The sequence below is a fragment of the Nomascus leucogenys genome, chromosome 20 (genome assembly GCF_006542625.1).
Source record: "Nomascus leucogenys isolate Asia chromosome 20, Asia_NLE_v1, whole genome shotgun sequence".
NCBI lineage: Eukaryota > Metazoa > Chordata > Mammalia > Primates > Hylobatidae > Nomascus > Nomascus leucogenys.
The window spans coordinates 10,726,163-10,744,633 of record NC_044400.1 but is presented as its reverse complement, the minus strand read 5'-3'; the positions used below and the strand labels follow the sequence as shown (position 1 = coordinate 10,744,633).

Genomic DNA, 18,471 nt, shown 5'->3' with positions numbered 1-18,471 from the left:
ACAAAAAAATTAGCCGGGCGTGGTGGCGGGTGCCTGTGGTCCCAGCTACTCAGGAGGCTGAGGCAGGAGAATGGCGTGAACCCAGGAGGTGGAGCTTGCAGTGAGCCGAGATTGCCCCACTGCACTCCAGCCTGGGTGACAGAGCGAGACTCCGTCTCAAAAAAAAAAAAAAAAACCAGAGAGTAGTATATTAATCACAAGTGCTACCCAAAGGGACAGATTATATATATTTGCATATTGGAAAGGCAAACAAAATAAAACCCTCAAAAATCCCAAAATAAAATACAATAACCTTATGGGATATTGCAATGACATGTAAGAATAATAAAATCCATACTTCTTGAAAATAATAAGAAAACATTATTTTAAATAAATATAAGAGCTCAAGCTTATCTTCCCAATACTTCAACAAGGAAATTTATTTTGATTCCTGCATGAGTCAAACTCATCAAAATACTAAGTTGTCTCAAATTTCCTTTCTTAGATTCATTGTATGTACTCTACAAAGGTAGAGGAAAAAATATAATAAAGTTTCTGAAGGAGAGGTTATCAATGCTTCAGGAGAAATTGGCTGGAGCTCAGAGAATCGCTCAGTCCGAGGAAGAGTCACTTTGAGATTATCCAAATTTTCTGTTACATTCTAGGTAGAACCCAGTACTCCAGGCTTCTATCCTTGCCTCGGGCCTTGCAAAGATAGGCTTCCTGGTATAAATAAGTCAGCTGCGGAAGAAGGCTTTGGATTTTGTTTGTGCTATGCTACTTTAGGAATCTGTTCACTTTGGCCTTTAATTTTAAAATTAATTAATCTATTGCTTAATTAACTATATGTATTGGGTCAAGTTGCTGACTAAGTAAAGCAGAGTGAATTTCCTAAGGCTGTAATCCTACTCTTAGGAAGAAGGATTAGTGTAACACTATGCCTAAACTGATGAGGGTGATCTTTTCCCTTAGCTTATTTTTATCTCACCTAGGGAATACTTTGCATAGAAGGAGCAAAGGGACCCATGAGGCCTGCTTTGTTGAAGCTTAAAATAATGTAGGCTTCACAATTCCATACATTCAAGTCTGGAAGACCAACAGACTGACTTCTGCCTAAACTGGTCTTCTATTTATTTTTGGAGGGTAAAATGTCCAGGGAAAGCTGAGTTAATACACCTTCCTTAATTTTACTTCTTGCCCTTTCCTATTATCTGTTTCTGGCCAATACTGAGATTTCTTCAATTACTCTTAATTGCACATGCAGAATACACAGCCTGAGAGTGGAGCTAGAAGAAAACACTTGGTTCCGTTTTATTGGAGGGGAGGGACATACCTATTTATCTATGCAAAAATTATTTAAATTAGCCAACAGATGAATTATTCAAGGATTATCATTAATTTATGTGAAGAATAATTATTCTCTCATACTTTATAACATCTCCGATTTTGTAAATAAATAAGACATTTTAAATTAACAGTTTTTTGGGGGATAGTAGGTATCTTACACAAACCAAACAGAAACGAAGCAAAAAAAAAGGTTGAAAAGATTAAATGAATTGATTATGCACCTAATTTTTAAAATGTTTATAATAATCCTTACAATGTTAAATCTTAAGTGAGTATCTGGGGGAAGGAATCAAGGCATATACTCAGGAGAATGCATTTTAGAAACCCATGATGCAGGTTGCAAAATTACCCTCACACCAAGTCTACAGTAAATCCTTTTGGTTCTATGGATTTTTGATACTTGGAAAAGTACCAAAAGATTAGTACTGTAGAAGTGATTATTCAAAGAGTTAATTGCCTTCTAGAACAATTTAATCTGTCCTTAGGGTAATAGAAAGTGGCTTGCTTGGCATGTTACAAGTTAGAAAACAATTGCTTGAAAGCATTGCAAGAAAAAGTACTGGATTTCTCCAGTAACCCCAGAGCCTTAGGAGTGTCTGACACATGAAACATGTCGGTAAACATGTGCTGAATGAAAACTACATGTCTGTCATATTTCATTTCTTCTTTTGGAGCCTGGAACAAGCTATCCTCTCAACGAAGGTGTGATTCACTCCTTTGCCTCTTACTATAGGCAAGCCCTGACTTATGATTTGTCACTTTGAGCAGCACTAATTTTTGGAGGGGAGGGATAATACAATAGGTTGTTTTCAAACACGTTGGTGAAGATCAAGTTAATGTCTCAAGGCAAGCTAGTCACTGTCAATAGAAAATCAGTTTCCATTAGCAATTCACTTTTTCTTTGTGGATGCAAACTTAGAGACTGTGGGTCCCTTATCTCTTCTTCTACCAGCAGATTTGTGCTTCTACAGAGTTCAGTAGCAAAGGCCCAAGTAAACAAGTTGAATCCTTTTAAGTAAAGGAAAACCATAATTATGGTCAATTTTAGAATTTTTAAAAGTAATGTTAGGAATCTGAGCCACCTCTTAACACGTCACATGAATTTTTCAAATTGTGAATGAGTTTCAAGAGAGATACATTCATATGCTCTGAATTACATTGCCTTTCCCCAAAGTGACCACATAGTCCCAAGAGACAGGACTATAATTAAATCAGTGCAAACATTCCAGCTTCCATATGGCGAGTTATTTGGTTTCATGTACATACATAAGACACAAGGTGAAAACTGATATTTCTCACACTTCATAGTTTTAAATGTCTTTTGATGTCCCTAACATTTATCTCTGCAAATATGATTTAACACATATAATAGACTATGTTAGAAACTAAACAAGTAAATAAAAAATTACAAGAAACAACATATAAGCTATCAGGTTGCTGCAAAATAATTGTGGTTTTTGCCATGAAAAGCAATGGCAGAAACCTCAATTACTTTTGCACCAACTTAATAATAACTAATTTTCTATTCTAGATTTATATAGTTTTATTTAGGATGCAGAACGCTTAATATTGGCTTGTTTAAAGTCCCAGTAATAAAAGTGTTAGCAAGGATTTACTCTGAAAATAACTGCTACCTAGCAAATTTTATTTTTGTACATTCCTAAATTTTCTAAATTTTGATAATAAACATATAGTGCTTAATAATAATAAAAAGCACATTTTATTAAGAAAACAAAGTGGTTTTATTAAATCCACAATAAAACTAGACTGAAAAGAATCAGTGATTTTCATAGTAGGCATTATAAAGTGATTAGCTGATTAGAGAGTTTGCCAAATAAAGGTGCAGCCCCATATTTGTATTCAGGCCTTAAAATGACAGTACCACAGATTTTTGTTCTCTCTCGTTGATTTATATTTTCATAAATTTGCCTGATCTTATCATAATATTACTCATTTCCATTTTATTATTCAATATTCATATTCAAAATACCAATGTCTAGACAGGCCTTATCAAATACTGTTTGCTTTTCCTGGTTCATAGTCCCAATTTTAGAAATACATTTATTTTATAGATTGAGCTTTTTAGTTTAATTTACCTTAAGCCTTATTTTCCTCCACATAAAACCTTCTTGCTTTCTCTTCTGGCAGCAAAGGGTACCTTGATTGATAGAATTCAATCACTGGATTGAAATAATGCAGCTGGCTTTTATCTCACATTAGCATGTCTTTTTCTTAGTTTTACATAGTACATGAAAAAGACTGTGACAAAAATGTAATGATTGTAGGCATCCCACCTGGGCCTATAATTCTGTCTAGATTATAAAATATAGACTTTGCAGAAAAGAATCTGAAAATTCTGGGTAAGAGTTACAAGGGAGACACTGGTAAAAGTATAAAATGAGTCTTATATAAATATGCCAATCACTAATTCTAAAACAAGATAGATCTGCCAGAAAGGCATGTGCTTGAACACATATGCTTAATGAACTATTAAAAGATGTTAATATTTTTACTTATAAAATGTCTTTAAATTTGGTAAAATTGTAGTATCTCAAGCAGGTTTTTCAAACAGTAGAGAGTCAGTATATTGTTAAACCAGTTATCTAGAATCCAGTCAGTAAATTTACATAACTGTATTCTGCTCACATTAATATTCTACACTGTAACACAACAATAAAGAGACATCAAGCAAACTGAGAGGTACAAAACTAAAGAGTTAAGTAAGAGTTAACAAGGCAGTATAGTATAGTAGTTAGAAACATAAGCTTGATGACAGACTGTTTCACATCCAGTCTTCTACTTACTAGCTCTGTGAGCTACCCTGAAGAGATCACTTGATTCTTCCAAGTCTTAAGTTTCTAAACTGTAAAGTGATCATGAGAACATTAACTTTACAAATCTTCTGGGAAGAAAAAAATAAAAAAAGATAATGTTGGCCAAATACCAAGCCAATTCTGATCCTTGGTAAATAGTAGCTACTTTTCTAAAAATATATATTTTCTTAAATTTGTAGGATTTATTTTTCTAAAGTATGTCATAGTGCCTGTACAAATTTCTTTTGGATGACCTTGAAAAATTAACTGAACCAATTTTGGACCTCATTGCTTTCAAAGGTAATAGAGTTAGCAGCTGTGCCTGCTTCATGGGATTACAGGGGAGACTAAAGGGCAAAATGTACATAAAGCACTTAATATAAGTTTTGGGACACGTAAAAGCTAGTTAATAATATAAATAGAACACTAGTCTTCAACTTTTTAAGATAAATGAGCTTTATATTTTGTAGAGAAAACCTGGACAATGGATAATGAACCCAAAAGATTCAGCAGAGCAGAAATAGGACTGATGGCATAGTTCATAATTTTTTAAAAAAATCAATTATGATGAAAGTTCTATGAGCAAGATACTTTTCTATTCCCTTTTGGGCCTCTCAGGGGTTTTATATGTATATGCATAAGTATATCTATATAAGTTCAGAGGAAGGAGAGAATATACATATACAGGTATATAATATGGTAATCTTCCAGGAGATTTCAATCTAAAATGGGATGTAATTATATATATGTATAAATAATTAATCAAGCCTTTATCATTATTATCATATGAATGGTAGCACTAGAATTGCTATTAAAGTGCAGAGGAAGGAGAGAATATCATGGTCTATAGTAAGTTGGGCAAATTTCATTAATGTTATTTATAATTGTTGAAGTGTCCATGGTTTCCAGAAAGATTCAGAAGCATGAGCAAAACATGTAAAGAAAAAGTATAAGACTTGTTCAAATGGTAAGTAGTAGAAATGTCTTATGGGTGTAGAGGTTTAAAGAATGTAAGCAGTTGGAGGCAAAGTTGAAAGGGAAACGGGGCCAGGCACCACGGTGTAGCATTTAATATCTTAATATTATCATTTGTGGTTCATTTGTCTCCTCTCCTAGACTGTAAAGTCCTTGATAACAGTGAGTCTGCCTTTCATCTCATCCATGGTGCCTAGCATGGTGCCTTGCTTCCTTAACCACCTATTGCTCGATTATTCAAGTTGATACACAAGATACCTGAACTAATGGCATTTTCAGACTTAAGAGATAAAAACAAGTAAGTAAGTAATTACAATATAAAATGGCATGTCTTATGATAGGGGAGATACTGGATGAAGTGCTAAAAAAATATGAGGGGTGTTTTGGAAGATTCCCTGAAGTAAACTGCATGTAAGTTGAGGCCTACATGCTAAGTAGAAACGTATCAGGCTGAGAGGAATAAAGATTTATCTAAAAGGAAGAACAGCATGTGAGAGAAGTCCAAAATTGAGAAAGTACATGGTATAATCAGGAAACTAGGAGAAATTTGGGATGACAAGAACATCGATTTTAAGGAAGGCGGGGGAGGTGGGGAGGTGGTGAGGTGGGAAAGGCTACAGAAGCTCATAAACTATGTTAAGGAGTTTAGAAATTATCATGAGTAATAAGGAATCACTGAAGCATTAGGAAACTGACATAGATTAGACATGTAGGGGAAATGAGAATGGAAACAGCAAAGTCTTTGAGGATGTGAGAGCACAGACAAAGAGACACACTTTTTTTTTTTTTGAAACGCAGGCTCACTGCAACCTCCACCTCGCGGGTTCAAGTGATTCTCCTGCCTCAGCCTCCAGACTAGCTGGGACTACAGGCGCGCCCCACCACATCCGGCTAATTTTTGTATTTCTAGTAGAGACGTGGTTTCACCATCTTGGTCAGGCTGGGAGAGACACTTTAAAAGAAAAAAAAAAAGAATGACACTTCTCATAAAAAGGAAAGGAATAATATAGGTATTGTATAATTGTGGACAACTTTATCATTTTAGATAATAAAAAATCATCTGAGCTTTCGCTATTTGTTTATACTTTTTCTTGGAAGAGTAGATGAGGTCACATGCTGAGAATTAAGCAGGAGGTGGCACAGTCAGAGTTTTACAAAGAGTGCAATGTTAGAAATAACCCTTGTGGAGAACACAAATGACAGCTGAGTCAGGAAACCTTGAAGTATTTCTGGGAAGTTTGAAAATAAAAATGCACAGTGGTCTCAATTTCCACATTTGTATGATATTTTTTCTCCAGCAGTGCAATAAAAAAGAAGGGACTAGCTCACAGATGGATTAATCAAGGACTGGGGAACTCAATAATTGTTTGAAAGAATAAAGGAATAAATGAAGCAATAAAGTGTATGAGACATTGGGCTTTAGTGAAAAATAATGATCTGTAGAAAATGAGATACCACTGAAAATTATAATGACTTGAATAAAACAACATTTTAGAAAGGTATGTCCAGTGGCAATGTGAAACAAAGATTGGAAATACATATAGGATGTACAGGGATTAGTTAGGTGGTTATTGAATAATTCTCATGTGAAATTAGAAATTTCCGAAGGTACTACTAAGACGGGAAAAAGAAAGATAGCTCTATTTTTGTTCCCAAATTTTTGTTAGGAAAATTCCCACGCACAAAGCATAATTAAAAGATTTCCTCTAAAAGCTTTACGATTTTAGCTTTTATGATTAGAACTATGATCTAACTCAAATTATTTTTGTGTGTAGTATAAAACAGAAGTAGAGTTACGTTTATTATTTTCCATAAGATATTCAGTTATTATGTCAACATTTGTGAAAAGACTTTTCTCCACCTTGGCTTGTTTTGGAACGTTTGTCAAAAATCAAAATGATTAAGTGTTTATTTCTAGTCTTGCTGTTTCATTGATCTACATGTGAATCCTTGTGCCAGTACCACACTTTTAATTATTAAAGTTTTAAAGTAAGTCTTGAAATCAAGCAGTGTAAAATTCTCCAGCTCTATCCTTTTCAAAGATTGCTTTGATGAGTCTAGGTCCTTTGCATTTCCAAAAAAATTTAAAATCAACTTGTCAATTTCTACAAAAAAATACACATTTAACATTGTATTCAGGGACTTCACTAAATTCACATATTAGTTTTAGCAGTAGTTTTTCTTTACATTCTTCAGAATTTTCTACATAAACCCATATTTCTTTCTTTTTTTTTTTTTTTTTTTTTGAGACGGAGTCTTGCACTGTCGCCCAGACTGGAGTGCAGTGGTGCAATCTTGGCTCACTGCACCCTCCGCCTCCTGGGTTCAAGCAACTCTCCTGCCTCAGCCTCCCGAGTAGGTGGCAAGCACCACCATGCTTGGCTAATTTTTTTTATTTTTAGTAGAGACAGGGTTTCACTATGTTAGCCAGGCTGGTCTCGAACTCCTGACCTCGTTTTCCACCCGCCTCGGCCTCCCAAAGTGCTGGGGATTACAGGTGTGAGCTACCGCACCCAGCCTCTTTTCCTTCTTTTATTACAATGAGCAGTATAATATGGAATAGAAAAGGTGAGAATAATTTTTTTTGTTTTTTTTTTTTTGAGATGGAGTGTTGTTCTGTCCCTCAGGCTGAAGTGCAATGGCTTGGTATCAGCTCACTGCAACCTCCACCTCCCAGGTTCAAGCGATTCTCCTGCCTCAGCCTCCCAGGTAACTGGAATTGCAGGCACCCCCCACCACACCTGGCTAATTTTTTTATTTTTAGTAGAGACGGGGTTTCGCCATGATGGCTAGGCTGGTTTCGATCCCCTTACCTCAGGTGATCCGCCCACCTCGGCCTCCCAAAGTGCTGGGATTACAGGTGTGAGCCTCGCGCCCAGCCGAGAATAATAATATTTTTAAAAATGTTCAATACGTTATAGTAGGCATGTTGATAGTGATAGGAAAAGAAAATTCTATTCTTGGATTGCTGAAATATTAATCATCGTGTGTTAACTTTTGTCAAGTTCTTTTTCTCTGTGCCTTTTGAAATGTTCATATACTTTTAAAACTCTTAATAGAGTTAATTGTATTGTATAATAATTTTCACATTTAAAGCCAACCTTGCTTTCCTAAGCTAAATACTTTTTTATCATAATGTGTTATCTTCCCCTGTATTAAAGGATTTGGCTTGCTAATGTCGTGTAAAAATTTTACGTCTGTGTTTACAAAGGCAATTTGCCATTGTTACTATCATTAAAATTATTTGCAATGTCTGTCAGATCTTGGTGTTAGGGTTATACTGGCCTCATAAAATGAATTGGGACGTATTTTCTTCCTCTCTTTTTTCTGATAGAGTTTGTGTAAGATTTTGATGTCTTCCTTAAATGTTTAATAAAATTAGCCAATTAAGTCATTTTGCTCAGAGTTTTCTTTTTGGGAAGATCTGAAATAACAAATTTAACATCTTTAATAGATACAAGAATATTCAGATTTTATTTCATCCTGAGTTAGTTTGGCTAAATCGTATTATTCAATGAATTTGTACATTTTTCTAAGTTGTCAAGTGTGTTGATATCAACTTGTTTATAACACTCTCCTATTTTCCTTTTAATGGGCAATGCTGCCCAATAGAACTTTCTGTAATAATGGAAATATTCTACATCTGCACTGCCCAATCTGGTAACTAATAGCCATATGTGGCTACTGAGGATTTGAAGTGAGACTGTGACTAAGAAACTGAATTCTGTTTAATTTTAATTAATTTAAATAGCCATATGCAGTTGGGGCAAACTATGATGGATAGTAAAGATTTGTAAGTTTCTAGGGATAACTCCCTTTTTATTCCTGGGGCTAAAAATCTATGTTCCCTCTATCTTTGTCTTCATTAACTTAGTTAGGAGTTTATTAATTTTATTACTGTTTCAAAAAACCAAATGTTGGATTCGTTAACATTCTCTATCACTTGTTTTCAATTTTATTAATTTCTGTTGTTATGTTCATTATTTCAGTTCTTCTCATTCTGCCATTCTCATTCTCATTCTCCTCTTCTCTTATAATAGCTTAAGGGAGAATATAGGGCATTAATTTTTGACTATTTTTGCTCTCTTTTTTTTTTTTTTTTTTTTTTTTTTGATACGCAGTCTCACTCTGTCGCCCAGGCTGGAGTGCAGTGGCGCGATCTCGGCTCACTGCAAGCTCCGCCTGCTGGGTTCACGCCATTCTCCTGCCTCAGCCTCCCGAATAGCTGGGACTACAGGCGCCCACTGCCATGCCCTAATTTGCTTTCTAATATAAATATTTAAAGCACTAAATTTCTCTCTAAGCAATACTTTATCTACATCCATCAAATTATACTTTTTTCCATTTAAAATATTTCTGATTTGCCTTATGATTTCTTCTTTGATCAATACACCATTTAGAATTGTTGTTTAATTGGCAAATATTGAAGTTGTCATTGATTTCTTATTGTTATGCTTTAAAACTTTTCCATTGTGGTGAGAGACTATTTCCTGCATGATATAAAGTGTTTTAAATATACGAAGACATATTTATGACTCAGTATATAATTTATATTTGTGATTGTGAATTATGCAACTGTCGCATGTTTTTGGTCTAGTTTTTCTACCAATTGATAAGAAATGGGAATTAAAATCTTCACCTATGATTACATAATTGTTTATTTCTACCTTTAATTCTTCCTGCCTTCTTTTAAATTATATGAAACTTTAAAAATTCCATCTCACATATGTATGTATAAAACTGTGTTTATGTGTTATGTGTGGTGTGCTGGCACCAGTGATTACAATATACATACTATCTACTACCCCAACCCCTTCTCCCACTCCAATATACATACTATCTACTATCCCAACCCCTTCTTCCACTCCAATAGTCTATCTTATATTTGCCAGGTATATTACATCTATATATATTATATAGCTTGTAGAACAATATTATAAATTTTGTTTTCAACTGTCCTTTGTATTTTATGGAAACTAAAAAAAAAATCTTTTATATTTACCCAGATATTAAGACTGGAAGAAAGAAGGTAACATTAATCATAATTAGGAGCCTTAAATAGAGCCATTTTTTTCCTCCACAATGCAGTGAAAATGCATATTTCCATATATTAAAATTTCAAATAAGTAAAGTGAGACAAGAAAACACAAGAGAAAAAATAACCTAAGTCACTTAGAAATGCACTCTTATTTTTATTTTTGTTAATATTATAGATCAAGATACTACAACAGGTGCTTTAAGGGACATGAAGATTAAGCCAAACTTCTGTAAACAAGGAGCTGACAGCCTACTAGTTCCTTATTTTGCCTGAAACTGATTATCTTCAATGATCTAAACTGTCCAGACACACTTTAATTTTTTTCTTACTTTACATATTTACTTACAGCTAATTAGATGCTTACAATTATCATATTTTTACATAATATACCTAAAACTCTTTTCTTCCCTAGAAGAATTTACTTCACTGAGACAGAAGAATAAGAGGCGTTTGTCTTCTTATGGTCTGCCTCTAAAACTTCCCTTCATATTTCCTCACCACAGTTGACCTAGAGAATAGCGATTGCTACTGTGGTGCGGTTCTAAGCTTTATTCCCACTAGAAAGTGCAGAGATCACTTTCAATATCTTGAAATCCAAACTACTTGTACCTTGTGTGTTTGTACATGTACTTTGGAAATTAAATGGCTACTTTTTTCTTCTCTTCACTTGGAGAATGGTTTTACAATAACACGCTTAAGAAATATAAAGCAAGATAAATAAGTAGTTGTGGATTTCTTAAAGAATGCAAATGCGGCCGGGAGCGGTGGCTCACGCCTGTAATCCCAGAACTTTGGGAGGCCGAGGTGGGCGGATCACGAGGTCAGGAGACTGAGACCATCCTGGCTAACAAGGTGAAACTCCGTCTCTACTAAAAATACAAAAAAAAATTAGCCGGGCGTGGTGGCGAGTGCCTGCAGTCCCAGCTACTGGGGAGGCCGAGGCAGGAGAATGGCGTGAACCCAGGAGGCGGAGCTTGCAGTGAGCTGAGATCCCGCCGCTGCACTCCAGCCTGGGCCACAGAGCGAGACTCCATCTCAGAAAAAAAATACAAATGCATAAAAAGGCATCTGGGTGTATCATAATAATCTCACATAAATTACAAAATGATACTGGAATATGTAATACTACTGCTGTCATTATTTACATTTATTTCGACCTCTCACTGTGTTTACTTTTAAATTTCATATTTAATATTGAGGCATACATATATTCACACAGTTGCAGATATATGATCACCAGAGCAAAGGGAAAATGCTCTACTTTAGGAAAAATAGACAACCTTAGAATACTCTCTTTCTTACATGTACATAGTACATATGTATATTTCTTTATGCTTTAAAGATTCTAAAAGAAGCTTTAAAATACGCAAAGACGGGATAGGAAAACATGAAACAGTAACAATGTGTTTATAGTTTGGGGGACATAGAAATATCTAAGAATCTCTCTGGAGCCTGTAGAAAATCTGAATATTTGAGTTTTTGATTGTTTCTTCCTACTTCTACCTTATGTATGTGTTACCTGCTAGTGATAAAGATATGTCAAATATTGTTCATTACATGTGTGTTTATTTTAACATTCACTGCAAATCTATAAGGTGACTTGGTATTTTTTTCTATCATTTATGAATGAAGAACTTGAGGCTCAGTCAATTTATAAATTTGTACTAGTTCTCAAATTTCACAAGGAAAGGAATCAGAATTCAGGCCAAGGGCTATAAATTTTCAGTCTTTGCTCATGAACATTCAATACACCTCTCCCTCCTGCTTCATGAAAGAAACACAGAAGAGAAAGGTTATTTAAACACCCTTGTATGGAAAATCTCCTCCATATTTAAAGAGCAATAGCTCTACTTCATGGGGGAAATATCAACATATATGGAGGATTTAACAAATTGGATGATTGTAATAGAAAGAATTATAAGATTCAATATCGCCCACTAAGTGTTTTGAAATACTACCAGAAAATGCTAGTATTTCTTTTTTATATTTAATTTAAAAAATATATATGTTTTGGGTAGAAGACAATTATTCATTTAATAATGGGTTGTTTATATGGTACATACCTTTGGTAAAAATTATGACCATTGTTCCTTGACTTTATTCAATGTTGTATTTATTATAAAGTAGGAGGCTATTGATATAACAATAAATTCTACAGCCTTGTCAAGCAGTGCGTAAAGTTAAATACAAGTCTGAGGAAGCAGTTTTATGTGGCTGTATGAATTCATTTGATGTTGGCCAAAGTTCCTAATACCTGACTTAATTTTAAATATTTAGACCTTTTCCTGCAAATATTAAGTCTGTATCAATGGTTCAGTAGGAAACAAACAAACGAACACAAATTAGAGCTAGTTTCCTGGGATTTATGAGACATGGATATTTGTAATTTTTATTTTGGGAATAAATAAAAACCTCACGATAAAGTGGATTTTTTACCATGTAGCTGGTGATTAATTTCTAAGTTCACATAAGAATAACCTAAATATTGTCCTCAAGATGAGCCTACCTTCAGACAAACATAAAATGCCATGTTTCAAGCCAAATGAAACAAAACCTCTGAGGAAATTTATCCCTATTCAAGTGTATAAGATATGTTATTTTTCTCCTATAGATTTCTTATATCAAAGGCAATGTCACCACTCTCATTTCTGAGGGAAAAAAAAGGTAAAAAAGAAATTTCTTCAAAATCTAATTTTGTAATCAAAAATAGAAATGCAAAAAAAGAGAAACATTCTTGATAGGCTTATAAACAACTTTTAGATTAGATATTTCTTGCCTCAGCCAGTAATACGACAGGAAATTTCCACTGTATATTAAGATGCATATTTCAGTATTAATTTTATTAGTGTAACTAAAATATCTACTTGTGTGAGAAAATTGTTTAGAATAATATCAAGATATTTTGCTTTTACTAATACTTTCATAAGTTTTTATAGAACCTTTTATCTTTATATAAATCCCTCAATTCCACTTTGACAAGAATGACTCAACTTTTTTATATATATAATTTGTGTAAAATTTTTTGAACAAATTATTTCATTGCTTTAAAATTTAGAAAATTTCTGCTGCTACCAATATTCTCTAGCTTTTGTAAATATGTGAAAACCACAGTCACATATTTTAAGGGCATGTCTCAATTTTATGGCAAAATCTATTTGAAGATACCATCTATTATGCCATATTTGCTCATTAAAACTTGTTTTGGGTTATAAAATTTGACCTATTGCAAAAAGATCCCTTTATTCAACAAATATTTAACTGTATATTCCCTATACCAGGGGTTCCCAACCCCAGCGTGATGAACTACTACCGGTCCGTGGCCTGTTAGGAACCAGGCTGCACAGCAGCAGGTGAGCATGGGTGAGGTGGCATTACCGTCTGAGCTCCACCTCCTGTCAGATCAGAGGCCACATTAGATTCTCACAGGAGCACGAACTCTATTGTGACCTGTGCATGCGAGGGATCTAGGTTGCGTGCTCCTTATGAGAATCTAATGCCTGATGACCTGAGGTGGAACAGCTTCATCCTGAAACCATCTCCCCCATTCCGGTCTGTGGAAAAATTATCTTCCACGAAACTGGTCCCAGGTGCCAAAAAAGGTTGGGGACCTCTGTTCCATACAGCACACTCTGTGATAGGCATCTAGGGTGTAGAGGTAACCAGAATGCTCCCTCTATCAACTCGTAGTTCAGTTATAAAAAGAAAATGAAAGAAAATCATTGCCCCCTCCTGGATGAGCAATAATAAAGGTAGCTGGGAAATAAAGAGAAGAGCTCACCAACTCTAAAAAACAGAATAGAAAAGCAAGGAAAAGAAAGGAACTTTACAGGAGAGGAACTTGACAAATACATCTCAGTCAGGTGATTAAAGTCAATATTTTAAGTCATAAATCATGTTGATGGTAGGTACCTCTAATATGATATGGGAAAATGGCACTTTCCCCCTGTAGTATTCCTCCCAATAACGTAAAATAATGTAAAAATTATCATGAGAAAATCATCAGACAATTTTCAGTAGTGGGACAATCTACTAAACATCTGAGTAGTAGACCTCAAAACTGTCAAACTCATCAAAGGCTGAGAAACTGCCACAGCTAACATGAATCGAAATAAACTTGACAACCAAATGCAATGTGAAATCCTGCATGAGATCCTGGAACAGATAAAGGACACTAGGTAAAAACTAAGGAAATCTGAATAATGCATGGACTTTAGTTAATAATAATATACCCTATTGGTTAATTAATCATAAAAATTGTACCATATGAATGTAAGATGTCAATAGTAGGGGAAAGTGGGAATGGAATATATGGATACGCTGCGTACTATCTTCTCAATTTTCCTCCTTTATGCTATTCTAAAAAATCTAATATTCTTCTAAAAATTTAAGTCCATTTTCTTAAATGGATGTCTCTAATTTCTAATGTAGAATTTTAAGTGGTGAGATGTCAAATGAAGGAGGAGAACATAAGTCTTTCAGGTATAAAGAAACATGTCCAGAAAGAAGAAACAGCTGCAAATTCACATTAGAAAAAGAGAATGACTGTTCAGAGAAGTAACAAGTAGGTTGACATGACTCAAATATCATACATAGCAATGCACATCTGTAGTCTTCCAGTTTTCTCACTTTGGGATCAAAAATCTTTTGTTTTCCTGGTCCTACCACTCAATAATTATGTGGTTTAGGGTATGCCATTTGCCCTCTCTCAGAGTCTGAATGCTATGAACATCCATGAAACTGAAGTGTCTTGAAGAACTGCTATAAGAATCAGACATCTTCTATAAAACACAGCATAGCTGTTGTATATCTCATCAATGTATAGTTACCTTGCATACACTGAAATTGTGCTGCTCAAGAAATTGAAAAAGTATCATGGCAACCACTTTTGTAAATTTAATTTGATGCCAAAGATCACTATATCCTTTTTTTATTTCTGTCTTGGGAATTTTACTTTTTTTTCTTTTAGATTGGTATATACATTATTTAAATACCCAAACCCAGAATACATTTAAGTAAAAAGGGGGAAAATATTTTTCAAAACTGAACTACTTGCCCTGTGACTAAGTAATCATTGATCTCAGAATTTTTCTATGATAATAAATATAAAATATGGATGTGTATCCCTTATACACACATTCGTGTTACTTATGATAACAAAAGTTTAAAAACTAAGTATTAACGTTCAAAAATAGAACAATGGGAAAGCACATTACTACATACATATTCTATATGCATATATGTGTATGCATGTAGGTGCACATCTATTACAGTCCTGATTTCAAATGTATGTAGCAACTTGAAAGTATCTTTAACTTAAAATTTAAAGCATAACATCAAATTATAGGTATTCCAAAATTATGTTATATTTAGAAGTATACAGAGAAAAAAGAGACTAAACAGATAAAGACCAAGGAAGATGCTAGAAATTATGACAGTAGAGGTGACAAAAATATCTTTTTATTTTTTCATATGTTTCTAATGCGATTGTATTGCTTTTATGATTAGAAATTCAAGTTCTTAAGGTGCAGAATGCATGTTAAATGATCACAGAATCCCGATGGCACCATTTAAGAGTTAGAAAAAATATACTTCAAATTAGTATTAATATAAACATATTATGACTTAAGAAAAGTCAAGATTCAATTTTTAAAGAAACTCAGTAAAATGTTTTAATTTAATAATGGAACTTATCATAAAATATCTTAAATAAACTATTATGAAACCTAAAACAGGTTGGGTGCTGTGGCTCATGCCTGTAATCCAATCACTCTGGGAGGCCATGGTGGGAGGATTGCTCCAGGCAAGGAGTTCCAGATCAGCTTGGGCAACATAACAAGACCCTGGCTCTACAAAAAAAATAAAAAATAAAATAAAATAAAATTAGCTGGATGCCATGGCATGTGCCTGCAGTCCCAGCTATTTAAAAGGCTGAGGTGGGGGGATGGCTGGAGCCCAGGAGTTCAAGGATACAGTGCACCATGGCCACACCACTGCATGCCAGCCTGGTTGACAGAATGAAACTCTGTCTCAAAAAAAAAAAAATAGAAACCTAAAACAAAAATTGATTTTTCCAAAATGAAAATATATTATGCTATTTTTCAGAAATTCAATTTGTAGTTAAATAAGATTTATTTCTATTTTCCATAATTTTTGTTCTCAATGAGATCATTTAATTTTAAATTATATTTGTTAAAAATTTGCTTGTTATTTATTTAAAAAGGTAATAATTTGTCAAATAAATCACATTTAAGTGATTTCCACACTTTTCTATTGCTTTAATCATTTTACAAAGATTTTTCAAAGTAGCAAAAATATTTTTTATTAGTATAACATCTACCTTCATGAATCTTTGTATGATATTTCTAGATTATGAAACTTTGCTGAAATATAATGTTATTTATATTTCTTGCTTAGAGTTTCAAAATCTGCCAGTTACATAATTAATGTTATTTATATATTTCAATTGATGCACTTTACTAAGAATCTTACCTTGGTGATATCCCCTTAGATTATCATAAATTTAATTCCCATTTCATTTTATTTCAAGTTGATATATCTTTAAGATTTTGAGCAATTCTAAAAATGCTCAGTTTTGGGTTTACAAAAGAGATACTTTTGTTTTCATATTTTCTTATTTTGATTATACCCTGTCCATTTCATCAGTTTTCTTTCAAACCGTAAGTCTTCTTTACATCACACTGACTATCTAAAGTTTGACCTAGGTTTTAATTAATCTCAGTTCAGGGAGGAAAAAAAATTGTCAATGGTCTGAACTAATTTTATTGGATCAGTAGCAGTCAATAAAGCAATTGCTTACTGTCTCCTTGACATCTCTTTAGCATTTGATTCCTCTGATCACTAACTCTACCTTGATCTGTTGAAGCGAGTCATGAGATTCAGTAGGACAGTGGTAAATTAGCTTTTACTTTATCTTTATAGGAAAGCAATTTCTAGATGTCTTTTTCCTTAGTCATCTCCTGTCAAGAGGGAAATGCCAAACAACTACTCCAACTTTACTATGAGGAGAGAAAAAAAAACCACACACACACACACAAATAACAGTGGGGCATCTGGCCTCTAATTCTTGCCAAGCTTAATTTTCTGTTGCTGACTTCAGAAGACCTCTTTCAAAGTATGGCTTTCCAGCAGCATCTTAATGAATTATGTTACTCCACAAAAACTTATCAGCTGAGTCTGTAGTCTCGGTTAATTTCCACTTAGACAAAATGGTTACCTCCATCATAGCAGACATGAAAATTCCGGCTAAGGAATAACTTTAGGTTTCCAATTAACATAATAAAAAAACAAGTATAAGGTAGTAATTACTTTGTCCCAGGTTCTTCCCAAAATTATGTACAAAGGAGCAAAGTCTGGCCTTTAGGAGCCCATCTATGATTATAAAAAAAATCGTGGAATATTTTTTAAGGAATTTAGTGATAAGCTATCCTAACTCCTTATTTTCAAATGAGGAAACTGAGGCCATGAAATTTGAAGCATTCTGTAAGTTAGTAGAAAAACAAAAGCTATATCAAAATGCATTCAGTATTTAAATAATACCAGACTAGCTTATTAAATATCTGTTTTAGTCTTCATAGCTGTTTAAGAGATAAGTATTTTCATTATTTACATTTCACATATAAGGGAATTTAAGCACAGACAAATTAAATTAGTTACATAGGACACAGACATTTTGTAGTAGAACTGGTACTAAATAGGCAGCCTAACCCAGGATTTTGCATTCTAAGCCACTATTCTATAACTGCCTTCAGAGTTGAAATTCAGTTATTTAAATGTCTAGGCTGTTAGCTACATGAAGATGGAGATTCTACTCTATTTTTGTTTTCACTGCTGGTTATTTACTCAATGCCTAGAATAGGTTTATGATAGATGCTCAATACATGGTTATTTATTGCACTGACATAAGTATGTAAAATAGCATACATTGCATTAAGTATGTGATGTTGACATCCTTTTAGAAAATAATTTTAACTTTTATTTTAGATTCATGGAGTATATGTGCAGGTTTGTTACATGGGTATATCGCATGATGCTGAAGTCTGGGATACAAATGGTCCCATCACCCAGGTACTGAGCATAGTAGCAGTTCTGAGCCCTTACTCTCCTCCCTCTCTCCCTGCTCTAGTAGTCCCTAGTGTATTTTTCCCATCTTAATGACTACTGTACCCAATTGTTAGCTCCAACTTATAAGTGAGAACATGCAATCTTGATTTTATGTTCCAGCAATAATTTCCTTAGAATAATGGCCTCCAGCTGCATCCATGTTGCTGCAAAGGATATGATTTCATTCTTATTTATGGC

General features: G+C 34.0%; 1 protein-coding gene across 1 annotated transcript in view; it reads right to left on the bottom strand.

Moving 5' to 3' along the window:
* LRP1B (LDL receptor related protein 1B) overlaps positions 1-18,471 on the bottom strand; it is a 1,933,392-nt gene that overhangs the window by 1,068,286 nt on the left and 846,635 nt on the right. The gene's annotated exons all lie outside the window — the stretch shown is intronic.